Source organism: Rhinichthys klamathensis, unplaced genomic scaffold (assembly GCF_029890125.1).
Source record: "Rhinichthys klamathensis goyatoka isolate OS25496 unplaced genomic scaffold, OSU_Roscu_1.1 h1tg000064l_1, whole genome shotgun sequence".
Classification (NCBI taxonomy): domain Eukaryota; kingdom Metazoa; phylum Chordata; class Actinopteri; order Cypriniformes; family Leuciscidae; genus Rhinichthys; species Rhinichthys klamathensis.
The window spans coordinates 3,979,011-3,998,839 of record NW_026606607.1 but is presented as its reverse complement, the minus strand read 5'-3'; positions in this window follow the sequence as shown (position 1 = coordinate 3,998,839).

Genomic DNA, 19,829 nt, shown 5'->3' with positions numbered 1-19,829 from the left:
TCGAAGTGGTGTCCGCAGAATAATATAAAATTCATAGACAATTGGAAAAGTTTTTGGGGCAAGCCTGATCTGTTGAAAAGAGATGGTATCCATCCCTCCTGGGCTGGTGCTGCTCTTCTCTCTAGTAATTTGGCTCATAGTCTTAGAGCTAAAACATGACAATCTGGGGCTCAGGTCAGGAAGCAGACAGACTGGCTAAACCGACCGTCTGCTAGCGGCCTCACGTCACCAAGGTCAGATAAATCCCATCACATAGAGCCTCTTTCACCTAGATATCATCATATAGAGACTGTGTCTGTTCCCCGAATTTGGAAATCCAAAAAACGTCAGGTTAAAAATGTAATTGATGTTCAACAAATAAAAAACAGATATAATACAGATGAGCAAATGATAAAGCTTGGGTTGCTGAATATTCGATCCCTTACTTCAAAATCTCTTATAGTTAATGATATGATTTCAGATTATAATCTTGATATGCTGTGTTTGACAGAAACCTGGCTAAAACCAAACGATTACATTATTTTAAATGAGTCAACCCCACAAGATTACAGTTATAAAAATGAACCTCGTCTGAAAGGCAAAGGGGGAGGTGTTGCTGTAATTTATAGTAATATTTTCAAAACCACTAAGAAATGTAGCTTTAAATATACTTCTTTTGAAGTATTGGTGCTTAATGTAAAAATATATAGTGTAAACGATAAATCACATTTGAGAATTCTGCTGGCTACGGTGTACAGGCCACCAGGGCACCATAAAGATTTTATCAAAGAATTTGCGGACTTTCTATCAGATTTAGTATTGGCTGCAGATAAAGTACTAATTGTTGGTGATTTTAATATACATGTAGATAATGAAAAAGATGCTTTGGGATTGGCATTTAAAGACATTGTAAACTCAATTGGAGTTAGACAACACGTGTCAGGACCTACTCATTGTCGTAATCATACTCTAGATCTAATATTATCACATGGAATAGATGTTGATGCTGTTGAAATTCTGCAGCAGAGCGATGACATCTCAGATCATTATCTAGTCTCATGTAAATTACATTTAGCCAAGGCTGCAAAGCCGACTCCGTGTTATAAATACGTTAGACCTATAACTTCTGCCACTAAAGATTGCTTTATCAATAATCTTCCTAATCAGTTTCATCATCTCAGCATCCCAGATAGCTTAGAAGAACTCGATATTGCAACAGAAACGTTTAACTCTCTCTTTTCCAGCACTTTAGACGCAGTTGCTCCGTTGCGCTTAAAGAAGATTAAAGAAAATAGTCCAACGCCGTGGTACAGCGAGCACACTCAGGCCCTAAAGAGAGCAGCCAGAAAAATGGAACGCAACTGGAAGAAAACTAAACTAGAGGTATCTCGGATTTCGTGGAAAGAGAGGTCAATTGCTTACAGAGAGGCTTTAAAAGCTGCTAGATCTGCTTATTTTTCAAACCTATTAGAAGAAAATAAACATAATCCTAGGTATTTATTTGAAACAGTGGCTAAACTAACGAAAAAGAAAGCTTCAAGCTCAGAAGTGTCAAAGCAACACGGCAGTGATGACTTTATGAACTTCTTCACTTATAAGATTGATAATATCAGGGACAAAATTATAACTATGCAACCGTCTACCACAGTATCGCATCAGGAAGTGCATTGTAGTCTCCCTGAGGAAAAATTTGATTTATTTGTTGCTATAGGAGAGGAAGAATTCTGCAAACTCGTTAATTCATCTAAATCGACAACTTGTATGTTAGATCCTATACCGACTAAGCTACTGAAAGAGATGTTTCCAGAGGTCATATATCCTCTTCTTAATATCATTAATTCATCTTTGTCTCTAGGATACGTACCAAAAACCTTTAAACTGGCTATGATAAAACCGCTTGTTAAAAAACCACAACTTGATCCTACAGAATTAGTCAATTACAGGCCGATCTCGAATCTGCCTTTTCTGTCAAAGATATTAGAAAAAGCAGTATCTTCACAACTATGTTCCTTTCTAGAAAGAAATGATATCTGCGAGGATTTTCAGTCCGGATTTAGACCGTACCATAGCACTGAGACCGCTCTCATTAGAGTCACAAATGATTTGCTCTTATCATCCGATCGTGGTTGTATCTCTCTATTAGTGTTACTCGATCTTAGTGCTGCATTTGACACCATTGACCACAACATTCTTTTAAATAGACTAGAAAACTATGTTGGCATTAGTGGAATTGCATTAGCATGGTTTAAATCATACTTAACTGACCGTTATCAGTTTGTAGCAGTAAATGAAGAGATGTCTTATCGATCACAAGTTCAGTATGGCGTACCACAAGGCTCAGTACTAGGACCGCTGCTGTTCACTCTGTACATGCTACCATTAGGAGATATCATTAGGAAACATGGAGTTAGCTTTCACTGTTATGCCGATGATATTCAGCTGTATATTTCTTCAAAACCCAACGAAACTTACCAATTCACAAAATTAACGGAATGCATAGCTGATATAAAAAATTGGATGACTAGTAATTTCCTACTACTAAATTCTGAAAAGACAGAGATTCTAATTATTGGACAAAAAACTTCCACACGTAATAACCCAGAATACTGTCTAACACTTAATGGCTGCTCTGTCAAGTCTTCGTCGTCGGTTAGGAACCTGGGTGTGCTATTTGATACCAACCTTTCTTTTGAAAGCCACGTGTCTAGTATCTGTAAAACTGCATTTTTCCATCTTAAAAATATATCTAAATTACGCCATATGCTCTCATTGGGAAATGCGGAACAATTAGTCCATGCGTTCATGACCTCAAGGCTAGATTATTGTAATGCTCTACTGGGTGGTTGCCCTGCACGCTTAATAAACAAACTACAGCTAGTTCAAAACGCCGCAGCTCGAGTTCTTACCAGAACCAGGAAATATGACCATATTAGCCCGGTTCTGTCAACACTGCATTGGCTTCCTATTAAACATCGTATAAATTTTAAAATATTGTTGATTACCTACAAAGCACTAAATGGTTTAGCTCCGCAGAACTTGAGCGAGCTCTTAACGCATTATAGTCCTTCACGTCTATTGCGATCTCAAAATCCCGGCCAGTTGATAATACCTAGAATATCTAAATCGACTGCTGGCGGTAGATCCTTTTCCTATTTAGCACCAAAACTTTGGAACAGTCTTCCTACCATTGTCCGGGAAGCAGACACACTCTGTCAGTTCAAAGCTAGACTAAAAACACATCTCTTTGACCTAGCATACACATAATACATTATAGACTTCTATAAATTCAATGTTAGGCTGCATAGATTAGGTCAGCCGGAACTGGGAACACTTCCCTTAAATCTTGATGTACTCGCTACATCATAAGAAGAATGGCATCTACGCTAATATTAGTGTCTTTGTTTATCCCGAGGTTTTCCCGCAGCCTGCCGGATCCAGGCCGTGTCCAGATCTGACGAGGGAGCTTTGCCTGGACCCGATGACAATGCAGTGCTGAAGTATCCACTATCCTCTCCCTATGGAGGATCCCTTTCCCACTCTACAGATAAAGCGTTGTGAATTCCGGCTCGCGTACCCCGAAGTGATAAAATAAAACAAAATTCTGTATCAAAATTTTTAGGCACGAAAAGTAGTTTGTTTAGGCTGGGTTGTATGAATTACAAACCTGCGCACATATTTTAAAAAGCACATAACTATAGAATTCTGAATGAGCATGTGAACGCCGTCTGCGTTAATCACAGGTTCGCGTTTAAAGTCTGATCATTTCGACGGAGGTGAATCAATCAAAGTTAACTTTAGCTGGAAGTAACATTATTCAAGAACCGCTATAACGCCAAAACAATCTGTTACCTTAAATGATATGTTTATCTCTGTTAAGCTGCTTTGAAACAATCCATTGTTAAAAGCGCTATATAAATGAAGATGACTTGACTTGACTTGACAGTAGGCTACACACCTTAAGAAACCATTCTATGTGCAAAGCAGATGAACCCAGAATATGAACGCAACGCGTTTCTCCTATAGAAAGTCACGTAAAGCTTTTTCTTTAACGGTTTTCTATGGGAGGAAAATGCTTAACGTAGCCTATAATAAAACGCGTTGCGTTCATATTCTGGGCTCATCTGCTTTTCTGTAGGCTATATAGTATCCTTTATTAATAAGGTGTGTACAGAATTTGATCTTTTAATATAACAGTTTTAGGACAAAGCCGTTAAGCGTTTTTCACGTTAACCTGTTAACTGGCACCCCCCTTTTTTTTGCATAGACATAAAAATCACTATCCAAACTTAAATGGTTGTAATTCAGGAATGCTTTGGAATATAGACCTATGGCTGGTCTTGTTTTAAAGAAGACATTTTCCAGATTATTGTAGAAGTCCAGAAATTGTAAAAAATGAAACAGAAAAAAAGTTATATAAGTTTGAGTTTATGAAATTGTGTGATGTAAAAATATAATGATTAATATTTTATATAAAATATATATATTACAAAATATATTTTACTCTAAAACTGCAAGAAAAATAAAGTCAAATATCTGAACAAGTTGTATTCCAAATTTTAGGTTGATATCTCAAAAAATGAGCTTTCAGTAAGATTTTATTCGGGCGCAGTACCCAACTTTTTCACTAGGTGAACACCAGACTCCATTACTGCCCATATAAGGGTGCCTCCATTTTCATATGTTTTGAGTGATCTGAATCATGTATTTCCATAATTTTCATACAATTTATGAAGTAGACATCCTATTCAGAAGTAGTAGGGGTGGTTTGGCAGTATTTGATTTGAATTAAACCTCTAATAAATGCATAAAGACTACGTTATAGCGTTATAGCTCGCAGCCGCATTACAAATCGAGAATCCATACATTTTTCTTTATATTTAAAACATTTTCAGACCTTTTTTTCTCATAAAATGGAATTGGTGTTATCTTTTGAACTCATGGCATGAAAACAAACTGAGGTTTCTACCAATCTTTCATGATTTTTCATGTTTATTGTTATTTCAAAATAAAGGCCTAAATACTCGCAATGAATATGAAATATTCTTGTTGCAAATTGATAAATTTCTGCTCCTCTGTAATATATTTTAGATAACAGCCACCAAATATGAAAACTAGAGATTTTAAGCTTTCAAATGATATATAGTTTGGCAATATTACTTTAGGTTTTTACTAAGATATTATTGTTTTAAACATGCTATGGCAAATGGGCCCGCCGGCGGGCCCATGCAGGGTTAAGAGGCTAAGCGTTTTAGAATGTATTTTATCCGCGCACACAATGTGAAAAGACTCAAACGGACACACAGCTGAAAGACTGGATTTTGTTTTTTTCGATCAGGTATGGATACAAGTGATTTTGAAAACATTTCAGCCGGTTCTAATTTGATTTTTGGATACTGTGAACATGTTTAGCTAAAAAGACTGCCGCTCCAGTTTAGCGTTTATTGTTGTTTCTGCAGTTAAAAAGACAAAGTTGACAATACTGGCCATACTTTCGTTATTTTAATAATTTCTTTATTTTTATTTTATTAATTGATCACTCAGGGTGATCTAATTTAACTATTTTAGAGCATGCTCGTACAGGCAATTCAGCCGATTTAATTTGATTTGCATGTGAAATGCAAATCCTATCTGCAGTGTGGCCTTTCTGCAGTTATTTATGTTATTTCTTAGTTTTATTGATCCAAAATGTTTTTATACATTTTCTTCTATATCTTTGTGTGATGTTCTGTACATCGCGGCTTTAAAATGTTAAAGCCCCGCCCCCTCCCCGACGCCACACACATGATTCGACTATTAGTCGACTATAGGCAGGACTTGACGAATCTGATTCGACCATGAAAATCCTTAGTCGGGGACACCCCTAGAATTTACAGGTGATTACCTTTAATTACGCTTCACTCTGTTTTTTTTTTGCATATTTAAGCCTTTTAACCCCACATCAAAATCTTCAGTTTTAAATGAACACTTGTGTGTCCACACTACAGTAACACTGAACAGTAACACAGTACCACACTACAGTAACACAGTGTTGAAGTTAATAATATAATTCAGTGATTAATTAACTAATTATTTCGCATTAGTGATGAACACCTGATGTTAACAAGCAGAATCACTGAAGGACAGAGGAACAACAAGAAGATAAAAAAGCAAAACACAAGAACTACAACTGACTTCAGCCACAGAAGACATTAAATCTCTCAAGATCTCAGCAGAGGAGGATTAAACAACTCGATTAAACGATTAAAAATAACATTACTAGCTTCACTTAATACTAACCAGATTGACTTTATTTATTTTTTCATACATCTACAGAAATTTCTATTGAGAATTAACAGTGGTTTAGATGTTGTTTTGTTTCATTTGATGTTACCGTTATGGAGATCAGTGTTTGCTTTAGTTGGGCTCTTGACCCTTGACTTTAACATTAGTGTTTCTTTGGCTGCTGTAGCTGTGTGTTTTTAAGACACATTTGCTGTGGCAGAAACAAAGCAAACAAAAATTAGATCAGGTGTTGCTGGTTATGTTTTGAATATTACGTCATCACATAATGTTTCGATCACCGATCTCATCCAGTGTCTAATCACTTATCAAAAATGTTTTTTTTTTTTTTTTAAATACAGCTTTATTTTATATCACTACACTGTGAAACTACAGCAAAAGATCAAGCAGCCTGTGCAATCAGTTATGAAGGATTTTTAAACTCATCAATAATTTTTTTTTACTACGGCTTCAGTTAGACACACAGAGACATCAAGAATCAGTCAATGAATCTCAACAATGGTGATAATCAACAAAAAAGATAACATGAAATCAACAGAAAACCAACAGCAAAAATAAAAGCAAAAAGTAAACATTAAACATTAAAGAAAATAACCAGACAATTCAGCTGCATAATTTATTCATGCCGCAGTGCATGCTGGGAGTCATGCACGATTTTTTTTGTACTGCATTGCAGCATGAAACTTTTTGATTGTCACCATTGTTGAGATTCATACGCCGATTCTTGATGTCTGTGTTTGTCCGTCTAATTTTTAAGGTAAACATTTTCTGAGCATTGACTTTTTAAAATCCTTTAAAAATAACAGTGATATCAAAATCAAAAAGACAAAACATCCCCCATATACAGTAAATAGATTAGACAATAAAAGAGATCAGTGAATCAGGACACGAGATGATGATTGTGACCATTAACAAATAGTCACTGTCATCTAATCTTTTCTTTCAGCTTTTTTGCAATAGCAAATGTATGTTAAAGACACAGCTACCACAGCCAAATAAGAGCTAATGTTCAAGGGTCAAGAGTCCAACTAAAGCAAACACTGATCAAATGAACATCAAATGAAAATAAAATGCCATCTAAACCTCTGTCACCTTTTAATAAGAACTTCTGTAAACGTCTGACAGAACTAAAGTCAATCTGGTTAGTAATAAGTTAAGCTGGTAATGCTGTTTGTGGAGTTGTTTAATCCTTCTCTGCTAAGATCTTCAGAGATTTAATGTATTTTATCTTCAGTTAATTTCATCTTTTTTCTGTTCTTCTTGTTCCTCTTCCCTTCAGTGATTCTGCGTGTTAACAGCAGGTGTTCATCAGTGTCTGAATTAACTCACTTGTTTTTATTCACTCAGTCAAGTGGACTATATTGGTGAACTAATGTAGGGAATAGTGAATGAGGGTGTGATTTGGAACACAGCCTCTGAGTGTTGACTTTGAGTGCTGTTAATTCACAGTATATTCCTGTAGGCTACTTTCTCGAAAACGACATATATCACCCAGAATGCATTTTTTCTACGGTATATTGCTGTTTTAATGGAAAACAGCATGTTACTGTCAAAATGTGACTGTTTTCTACAGCAATATTTTACAGTGTACACTTTTTTTAAAAGGGGTTAAGCATATATATTCATATCAATACTCAATACTCAAGGGACAATACTCAATTACGCAAATATGGTCACACTAAGGACAGTTTGCAAGAGATTTGTGCGCTAGTGCATGCAAGCCCAGATAGCAACCGTAATCCTCGTTCTTTTCAGTTAATGACTCACTAAATAGTGACCCACGACATCGTCATTTTTCTTCATTCTTATCTTTTTCATCTTACTCAAAAAAGACAAGTCACCCTTAATTAAATGAAATGTCAAGTGAGGTCAGACGCCTACTAAAGGATGTTTTTTTTTATTTCCTCTCAGACAGATTCCATTGAGAAGGATGATAATACTTCATTTAAAGTTATGTAAGATAAAAGCTATGTAAGGACATGATTTTAGTAGCCAAGTGAGACGTGTGCAATTTATATCTCAGTGTCATAAACGGTTTGAGATGTTTAATTGGGCTGCCACACAGCAGTGAGAAGGGCAGGTTTTGAAATTTCCACAGCGATGCATTCACGTGTGTGTGTGTCTGTGTGTATGTGTGTCTATAGTGGGCGCCAAGCTGAGATGTCTCATTAGGCATGTAAATTAGTTTCTGGAGTTGTCTCTGTGTTTCTCTCTTTTAAAACTTCCTTATCGCCTCTCGCACACATCAGGATGTATGTGATTGATTGCTTCAGCCTGGATTTCAAGGACTCTCGTTGCAGGTGTGAAAACTGGCACGACTGGCTGACCCTAACGGCCATTGATTAATGCTGTCTGACTGAGATGTATACCTGCGCATGAAAAGAACAGGGATGAGTGTGTGAATTGTACACACTGATAGTGCAATTTATTTGCACATGCTGTCTGCATGTTTTAGCACCTTATTCATTAAAGGGACAGTTCAACCAAAAATAAAAATTCTGTCTACAATTTCTTACTCTCATGTCGTTCCAAACTCATAAGTCTTTCGTTCGTCTTTGACACACAAATGAAGATATTTGTTTATGAAATCAGAGATTTCTGTCCCTCCATTCTATACACTTTTGAACAGATGGTTCAAAACGTTCATAAAAAGATCATAAAAGAAGTCCATATGAATCAAGGGGATTAATCCAAGTTTTTTGAAAGGACATGATGACTTTATTTGATGAACAGATATAAATTAGACTTTTATCCATTTACTCAAACATGGTAAATGGAAGTGCAACCATTCTTGCTTGATGCGCTAGAACAAACCTCATTGGTTCTTGCAGAAGCCCAAACATGCTGGCATGACGCGAGAATTAACCTCAATTCTAGCGCTCAAACAAGCATTCTCAAGCTTCCGTTTACCAAATTTGTGTGGTCTATATAATTTTTTTGGTAATCTGTATTAATATGTGAATAAAATATCTTTAAAAAGTGGGTTGCAAGACCTTTTTAAGTGACTTTCATTTTGAAAGACGTGCGGTAACGCTGTTGGCGCTTCTTTCAGGCGCAGTAGAGTAAAGCATTCCTGAGAAAAGTGTTGTACTGATTCAGTATCTACTGTCAAAAGATGTCAGGCTATCATTATATCACAGTGTCATTATTCTGACATTATTTTCTTTCGTAACTTGACACAAAATAATTGCTCTCACCTCAGAAAAACAAACTCTACTGTCCTGTCAGACGTTATACTGTGCTTGTGGCACATACTCTTCCATTGCGTGCACAAATGTGGAGGCACACACTGTATATCACTTCACTATAAAGAGCAAAAGAAATCATGTGCATGCAACATCGTAGTTACGTTGTCAATTAGTCATGAAATTACCAAAAAGTACCAATAAATCATGTTACTGTTACATTGACTGTTAGCAGGGAAGGATTTCCATGCAGGCATGGTTCATTCTGTTAATCAGGATCAGTGTCCATATGTTTTATTAACAGTTCGTGTTAGTATTGTGTATTTGGTATTTACCATGGTAACTGTTTTCGAAACCTTAACCCAAAATACCACTTTATTTTCACTTAGTGCTATTTTCGATATTTTTGATGACTGGTGGCTCATAACAGCTTAGCAACTAACTTAATTGTATTATAATAAAAAATAAAAAAAATGCGGGACTGCTATTTAATAGCCTTACCTTACACTGTTTGTTCATCCGTGTTAGTGATATTCTTACAATGTATGAGTATGTTAAGTAAAGTGGGATGGTACTGTGTGTGTGACAGTCATTTTTGAGAATAAATTTGCTTGCTTGAAATTACAAAAAAATTGGGTCACTGATAAATGACCCAAGCTAGATGATAACCACTAGTATATAATACTTGGAGAAAGCCATCCATTAGCATTCCCATTCATCTCAAAGGCAGTTCTTTGGCTGCCATGTTGTGCCATGGAATTATACGATTTGAAATCAGCCCTCTTTGCTTATGGGAATCGCAAAGGTTTTTTTGAGCCAACCACCTGACACATAAATCATGTGACTGATCAAATAAAGTAAAATAACAGAAATAAAAGACAGCAATAACTAAATAGTCCTCAGATGCAATGTTTGTTACTGCAGCATTTCTGAGAAGCTGCTGACTGAATGAACTGCATACAGCTGAATGGGGTACTGCAATTACATAATTCACATTAATGTGATTTTAACATAATTAACATATTTTTGTTGTTTGTGTAAATCAACTATACTAATCTAACATTAAAGGTTCTGTATGTATTTTTTTTTATGTACTAAAGCATAAAAATACCATAAAATTTTTGCAGAGATTTAGAAAACATGCTAAGTTTGCATACTTGTGTCCCCCGAAAAAACAATGCTACAGCCAGACATTCTCCTTTAACACCAGAACCGCCACAGGGGAAAAACTTACCCATGGCTGTTTTTCTAATGCACATAACAGAATTTCAATAAAATTTCAATATAAATGAATAAGTCTCTCAGTCATTGACTTTTACTAAAATTGTGTCATTTACAATCCCCTTGTAAAAATTGTTTAGATAAAACCAGATTAAAAATGGGGCATTTATACCTATAAGTCTAAATCAGGTATAAATAAAAATAAAGTGTTACCAAAACATCTACTATACTATAACGAATTATTGATATGTTGCTTACAAAAACTTTTATTTGTCACAAAACATTTTGGACTACTGACAATGGTGAAAGATTTTTTAGAACAAGATGACATAATTACAACATCTACCAGCAGGGGCTAACTGGGCTATGCTAACCAGCCAATGCTACACCAGTAAGATAACACCTATAGCTAATTGGAATGAGATAATTAATGGAATACCTCTTATAAAAGCAGCACAACTGTTTAGTGATTTCGCCTTAAGAAAGGCGCATCTCTAGGTTCTTTTGGTGAGATGGGGCGTAGGAGGAAGTTAGTCTCAGGAAACAACCCTGTCCACTGCGCACAGGCTGAAGTGATTTAGATGGCAAAACCTCTAAGCTATTCTACCCACTGCCGCTCTTATACAACATCACACACTCAAGCAATAACAGGCCAGGAGGGGATGTGGACGGAGCCTGCTCCTCTGACTGACCCCATTGACCCACCAAATGAAAAAATAATAGAACAGAGGGTATTTTTATGTATTTCATAAAGCCCTCCAGGGATTGTGTTTTTAAAAGTCCCTCTGGGCCTTTAATGGATAATAGGGAGCTCTCCTGAAACATCATTTTCTCTCATAATATTAAATATTGCAGTGCATAAAAACAGCTTTTGAAAGTGTCCATGTATTAAACGAGAACACTAAGCTTTTTATGGATCCTTCTATACTAGTATGCAGACGGGTGTGCCTGTAGTTTGTCTTTCCTTGGGCTACCGTTTTGTTTGACAAGAGTGTGTTTAGAGTTAAAGGTGCTCTAAGCGATGTCATGTGTTTTTTAGGTCAAAACATTTTTTGTCACATACAGCAAACATCTCCTCACTATCCGCTGGCTGCCTGTCCCCTGAACACACTGTAAAGAAACGCGATCTCTGTAGACAGCCCATGCTTCACAAACAGCAACAAAAACAAACTGCAGCGACCCGCTCCCCAAAACATAACAAACTGTTCCAGCCAATGACCGACAAGAAGGGTTTGGGGGTGTGGTTTGGGGGGTTAGTGTGCGGATGAGGAGGAGGGAGGGTCTAGCTAGCCTCCGTTTTGTTTGACAATAGTTCGAACGTCAACAAGAAGTGACGTCACCCAGGATCGCTTAGAGAACCTTTAAGGGGCGCTCTTGATTTTGTTTCCTGTTTGCTGGGCTGCAGGCCTTGGAGGGTACAGGTAGCACAGGGATGTGGGCTTACTAAAAAGAACTGCTGTCTCCTGCAGTGTAATTTGAGTGACAGGGTCTTGTTTCATTGTTGTTTCTAAGCTCTCAGATGTCATGTGTCTTGGTTGCATGATATTTACAGGACTTTTAAAGGAGTCATAATGTAGTATTAACTTTGATACCCACGCTCTATTATAGTCATTTCATGCCCTTCTAAAAAAGAAAAATTGGAAAAAAATAAACACAGAGCTCGTTTGACCCTTATTTCTGAATGCATTATTGTCTCGCGAGATCTGATGCGAGGTTTTGGCTGTCGTGGACGGTCATTTTAATAATGCAAATGAGGGGCGCGTTGATTGGTGGTAGGAAGGAGGGGGCTTGACACCGCAGGTAACTTCAGCATATCATTCCAAAAAGAGATCATGTCGCAAGTTGTTAATGAACCCGACCTGGCCGCGACCTACGGGATTCAACCGTATATGTTTGAGCCAGACTCTGAACCAGAGCTGGAAACGGAAGAGGAACAACAGTCAATTGAAGGACGTCTACATCAACATGTCTCTGAATGGTAAAGACAATTTTTTTGACTGAGACATACATTAACATCAGTAACGAGCTAAAACGTTTTTTTGCTATTTTCTCCCACATAAGTTTAGCTTTAATTTAATGTAGATTACATTAACGGAGATGTAGTCTACTTTATTTTCAGCTTACAGTGGTTATAGAGATTAACGTTTGCTATAATGTGTTGTTTTTGCCTTTTTTGACGTTGTGGTTTTTTAGATATTTAATCATTTTCATCTGCAGACATGTAACGTTATGTTTTTCTTTATGTTTATTAATTCTTGACTGTTTTTTAAATGTATCTATCCTTATCACATACATTAACCGCATTAGTAGTTAGCTGCTGTTTGTTACACAAAATATAGTAATAAAAACACAGTCTTACCGTTTCAAATTCAGGCAAGTCCCTGATTGTTGGAATGGCACCATTTTCCAAACGTAGCTTCGATGCCAACTTCGCCTGATATTGCCCCAAATTTGTAAAAGATTCTTTTGTGAAATGTTTAGCGCAGACACCTAACCTTGAGCAAGTTTGGTTGTTGGAACAGCGTCATTAAAAATAAATTTCATCCTCTTGTCCCTTGTAGTTTGGTCAGTTTTGGGTAAAGAAAAAACATTAGAATGTGGATTATGACAGTCAACCACAGAGCAACTCACGTGTGCACTACGTTCTTGCATCTTTCTTGACTGAATATGATGGGGAGAGGGGCAGGGCGGGCCTCCTCTGCGGTGTACATATATGGTATATCCGGCCCCGTCTTGACGTCATGTCGGGGGAGAAATTGAAATCTCGTATTTGAGTGCGCGTGCACGTTGGCTAGTTTAAGAACCCTGGGGTAAACAAACGCTTCACTTTTGAATATCGGCATCCCGGCAAATGTATAATCGTTAGTCAATCATAACATACATTGATTCTCATGGAAAAGTGAAAATTGCACATTATGACTCCTTTAAGGAAGTTCTGCTCCTCTGGGTCAACATGCTGAAAGCTGTATTGTCCACATGTTCGCTACCCTGACAAAACTTTTGTTTCCGATTGACAGGGTCCCTATGCGGTGTTCACTGCTTCCTACTCCCTGAGCATGTGATATATCTTAAAATGCACTACACTTTTCCAAGTGTATTTCTAAAATAAATTGTCAAATTTAAATTGATAAAGTGAGTGATACATGTCTGTTGCATTAATTAACATGAAAATAAATTATGTTGGTTACATTAGATGTCCATATTATGTTATTCAACTGTAATCATAATAATTTCCCTAAAGCTGTTACATCTTGTACTGTAACTGCACACCTGCTAAATTCCTCAATAAAAATGTTGGAACCTAACCTTACATTTTTAATTAAAATGTGTACTATGTTTATTTTATTCAAACTTCTTTAAGTACTGGAGTGATACGTATGAAAGCTTGTTTCCGCCACTAAATAATAAATAAAAAAGGTAATTGCAACTTTTTATCTCACAATTCTGACTTTTGTTTCTCGCAAATACCAGTTTATATCTCACGACTGCAAGTTTATATCCCTCAATTCTGACTTTATAACTCACGATTGCAACTTTATCTTTTAAATCTTATCTTCTTAAGCAATTATCATAATGGAAACAAGCTTCCATAGATATGAATTGAATTGGAAGTAAAATCCACTTCCAAGTATCGATGTACACTTATTCTTAAGCCGTTCACAGTCCCCTTCGAACTGAACATGTTTGCTCCCTCCAGGGTGGGATCTCACTTAAGATGGTGAAACTTACGGTCGAAATGCACTTTTACAAAAGGAGATATAGCCACATTGATGAGTGCATGTACCTGTAAATGGGGGAAATTATTTTAATAATCAAATGAGGTGCCATGGTAACATAAAACTTTATCAAGGGAAAGTATGTCATCTGGATGAATGAGTTTCTTTGCTGGTTTTAGCTTTTCTCCCCGCCTGCAGGCATATCTGGTTTGCCTTTCTTTAGAGGTGTTTTGGTCACTTTGAGGTAATCAGTTAAACAAGCTAAACAACAGCTTGGCCAGACATACAATATTTTGACTTTGGATGATGTGTTTAGTCTGTAGTATAGGAAGGTTTTTTTTTTTTACCATTGTATCTTGTGAATGGTCAAGCATTCTAGCCTTTTTGAGTGACGTACTGATTTCACCAAGAACTTTTTATTGTGTGACACTTCATTTGACCTGTATCTTTACATCATTACAAACCTGCGCACATATATTCAAACGAATATAACTGTAGAATACATTTTTAATGCGCATGTGAACGTATGTGAACGCCATCAGGTCACAGGTTCGCGTTTAAAGTCTGTTTAGAGAGAACGCCGTCGTCTTAGTGGCCCCTAATGTAATAACAAATGATAATTTTGCTGGAAGTGAATCAATCAAAACTAACTTTAGCTGGAAATAACATTATTCAAAAATCGCTATAAAGCCAAAACAATCTCTGTTACTGTAAATTGTATGTTTATCTCTGTAAAGCAATAATCCATTGTTAAAAGCGCTATATAAATGAAGATGACTTGACTTGACTTGACACTCTTCCAAATTCAACTTGTACAAATGTGGGAACAGTAACTTCAGTACATGTTCAGAACAGTACCTTGCATAGTACCTTGTATATTCTGTTTTAACCTGCATCTTTGCTGTTTTATTGCCATTTTCCACCTTCTTCTTTAAATACTTTTAAAAGCAATAAGCTAGCTTTGAGTGTTGCCACCTAGTGGACTCTTCAACTAGAGCACTCAAATACAGGAAAGTGCAGATGGCGTGTTCAGTCGAACAAGGCTAGAAAATGTGGGTTTGTCGTTGAAATTCTCAAACTAATTTTGTCTGATATTTACCTCAGGTAAAGCAAGAAGCAACTATAACTGCCATCTTTACCACTTCCACGTCTTTAGTGCTTCCCTTTTTTACCTGTGCAGCATCAAGACACCATTACCAAGTTACTCTTTGCAGTAAAAAGGTTTATTAGCAGCCAGCAGGGAGTCACTTCAGGCACAGCAAAGCAACTTCATGATCATATAAATACACACACATTTATACCTTGGTGATCATTTTTAAAATAATAACTAATGTGCTTTACAACATTCTACAATTTGATTGGTTACACTTCCACTTATACTGGCCTGACTTTCAGCTGACAGTTTTTCCAGTTTGACCACTGAAGTCTATACTATTTAACAATGTTATAAGTATATATATGCATGGCCTTAGTATGGCCATGATGGCCACTGGAATTATATAGCATACTCATTTCAGTACCCTCTGACGCCTCTTGTTGAAAAGTACCCTTGACCTTCCTAGAAGTATGCATACAGATTAAAGCATACAAATATTATTTTGGGAGCATAAAATAGGAATTACATAATAACATAATCTATGAATTTCAATATTCCTTATAACACTTCCATTACCACTCTTTTTAAAAGAAAGCATCATTTTCCACCACAGGCTACACTTGGATTTTGATGATAAAAAAAAAGTACTTTATGTGTGCTGGAAGTGAGCACTACCGACAAATGGGCAATCGAAGCATACTTTTGACTTTTTCTGTTTTCACATACAGTACATATTTGTTGAGAACACAGTGGCTACAGCACCAAAAACAAATTGCCATTTTGGATGATAGATGAATGGAAAAGAAAGGGTGAAATGCCAGGCACCAGGCAAGGGATAAGATGGCATCCATCCTGTTCCAGCAGTGATCCATCAGGGAGAAAGGCTGCGCGGAAGAGTGACCAAGGAAAACAGAGGGAATCCACCTACAGAGCTTGTGTCAGGAGAGATAAAGGATCATTTGTTGTGTTGTTTGTGTTTCTGTGATAACCCCGATAATGCATCTTCAAGGTCACCTACATAAATTACGCTGACGTAATGTGGTGTGGGCTTTCAATTTTTCAAATAAAACATGGATAGTCCCTTGGGATGCAATTTCATGAACCATAAATAGAATATAGTTGAGCAACAAATTTGGGCAGCATACCTTCAAAGGCACCTCCAAGCACTACCCTCTGCAAGTACTTTCTGCAGTCCATAATGCTAAGGGTTAAAAGAGTGTTCTTGATCTGGTGGCTTATGGAAATTTGTACTGGTGGCTTATCGAAATTTGCAAAGCCAAATTGAATCACACAATTATGAACAGTATGCAAACTAACACTGCCAATCTTGGACATCTGAAAGAAGATGGTGGTGGTCCTCACAGTTCAACTGACAGTTTCCCATATCAACATTAATCCCTCAACTTTGAACTCCAAAGGTGTTTCTTGCATTAACCAATAGTGCTGGAAAAAAAATCACGGTTTGTAGGCCTGTCATATCCCCTTGCACTGGAAGCAAGGCAATCTGTAGCTTATATGCTTACAGTGGTTGGTGGTTCTTATTTCATCAACAACAACAAAAAAATCTTCTCACAAATATCTCCTAAGTTTAAACTGAAAAGTCCAAGGATTATGGGATAGTAGTCAGATGAGCCATTCTAATGGTGGTTTATTGCTTCTTAGTTTGATGGATGTTCTTAGTTTCTGTGATAGATAGATAGATAGATAGATAGATAGATAGATAGATAGATAGATAGATAGATAGATAGATAGATAGATAGATAGATAGATAGATAGATAGATACCCAACTCTTTTTAACTATATTCAGTGGCACAAGGGAAATTAATTGATTAAGACTAAAAGTAAGTGTCACCACTTCAAATCTCTGGGCTTACTCTGGCCAGGAGCAGATGGCGTTGAATGATGCATTTTGTTGGAACAGTAAATATTGACAGGTGTGCTGGATGCCTTCTTCAGCTCTCTGTGGGCAGTCGAGAGAGGGCATACTAATTGGCAACCTCCACTGTGAGCCCAGACATTGGCAGCTGCCTGACAGATTCATGCCGAATGTGCTGGGAGAGCATGTACCGCACTTGACCTCTGCGTTTGCTCTTGCCAACAATTGCTCCAAAGAGCATGTGAATGCTTGGACAAGAAGTCATTTTGAACAGCTCTGACATCAATTGTGGTCCTGAACTCCTCTGTGAATTGAAATCGATTGCCTTACATGGGCCTGTTAGACTTTTTAAAATCGCAACTTCAGCCATTGCACTCTGGGAAAATACTTTGCGTCACAACTTCTGTGATGGGCATACAAGTTCTATGAAGTATAGGCCTGGACAAGACTCCACTGCATACAGTATAATACGTAATATGTTTATAAGACGTTTATTCAGTGTTTGCTGTACATTTTCATTTATACTTTGTAGAAGATTTTTACGGTGGCCGAGAGAGCTCAACGCGCTGCAACTGAAGAAAACACATGGAAATACAAAAAAACACATGCAAATAAAATAAAACGCATGCAAATAGAAAAAAACGCGTGCAAAAAAAAAAAAAAAAACGCAAATTAAGAAAACATCTTCATCAGTTTCACAACACACGTACGTGTGCTCCAAATACTCACAACACAAATACAGAAAACGCGCTGCAAATAACACAGAGCACAACGGAAATGTTTCCAGAGGAACCAAATAAGTGACGAACCCGGCTGGGACGTGCGTGCTGGCATAGATATAAATCATATTAGACATTCTCTGATATAAATCTATGCGTGCTGGTGCTTACAGCTTAAAATTATACTTTATTTATTTATTTGTGCAAAACATACAGAGATTACATTTTTTTATGACATACAACTTGTATACAATGTACAAAATGTATTAACAATGTGTTCAATGTCATCAGAATACAAATGAGAAAAGAACAATGAGCTGGAAACTAAAATAAATAAATAAAAAAGATAAAAAAGAAAATCATGAAGGAAAGATATTTATCTATACATCAGTTACACTGTACAAATTGTTTCATGTTATTACATTTTCATAAAGAAAAGTTTCGTAAGAAATGTTAGGTAACGTAGGGTCCAAAATTTTTAAGTTGAGACACACAGATATATAACGCATATTTTAAAAGCTTTTTTGTAAAATAAAAATAAAAATGTATTTGCATCCGTTATGTTAACAGCATTATATTTCTGTGGTAAGAACAGCTCTTCAGCTGATGGACTCCGTGCTGCGTTGTCATGGGAACATCCCAGGTGAAAATAATGAGGAAATGAATTTCAATTTCAATTTTATTAATGGATAGCCCCTTGAGATGCAACATCTCATTTTCAAGAGGGTCCATACATATAGACATAAAACTATATGTATGGACGCATAGATTTATGGATATATATGCCAGCACGTCCCAGCCGGGTTCGTCACTTATTTGGTTCCTCTGGAAACATTTCCGTTGTGCTCTGTGTTATTTGCAGCGCGTTTTCTGTATTTGTGTTGTGAGCTTTTGCAGCGCGTTTGTATTTGGTGGTGTTGTGAGTATTTGGAGCACACGTGTGAAACTGATGAAGATGTTTTCTTAATTTGCGGGTGTTTTTTTTATTTGCACGCGTTTTTTTTCTATTTGCATGCGTTTTATTTTATTTGCATGTGTTTTTTTGTATTTGCATGTGTTTTCTTCAGTTGCAGCGCGTTGAGCTCTCTCGGCCACCGTAGATTTTATCATCTCAAACAAGTCATAGAAACATTCCCTGGATTAAAAAAAAAAGACTATGATTTCAACTATTTTCAATATGTTCATCAGATATCCCATCACATATGGTGTTCCCAAAATGTATTGGGACTCTTGGACAATACTTTCTCAGAATTTTGCTAACTTAACACCATTTTTTGCAATGACTTTTAATCAATCATTATGTTTTAATAATATTTTGCCATGCTTTAAATAAGTACACATATGATGTATTGACTTCCATACTAAAGGTCACGTAAAGTACTTGAGTTGATTATGATTTTAACCCTCTGGGGACCAAGGGTTTTTTGGGGCCCTTGGGATGTTTTGACATGCACTGACATTTGTGCTTTTTTCAGTTATTTATAAACATGTTAATGGCTATGGAAGTAAAATAATGCCAAATGTTTTTGAAACAAAAAGCCTGTTGAATTGTACTACTTGAAAAAAATATGCATTGCATTAACCCTGCTTGTATTTTAATGCATTGTATTTTTAGGGCTTGCATTTTTATAGGCTGAAATTTAGTATGGTTAAATATTTAAGCTGTGAATATTTCAAATCAAATCATTTCAAACACATTTTCATTAGTAAAATTTCAATAATCCATATTCACCTTTCATATTTCATTTCCCAAATAT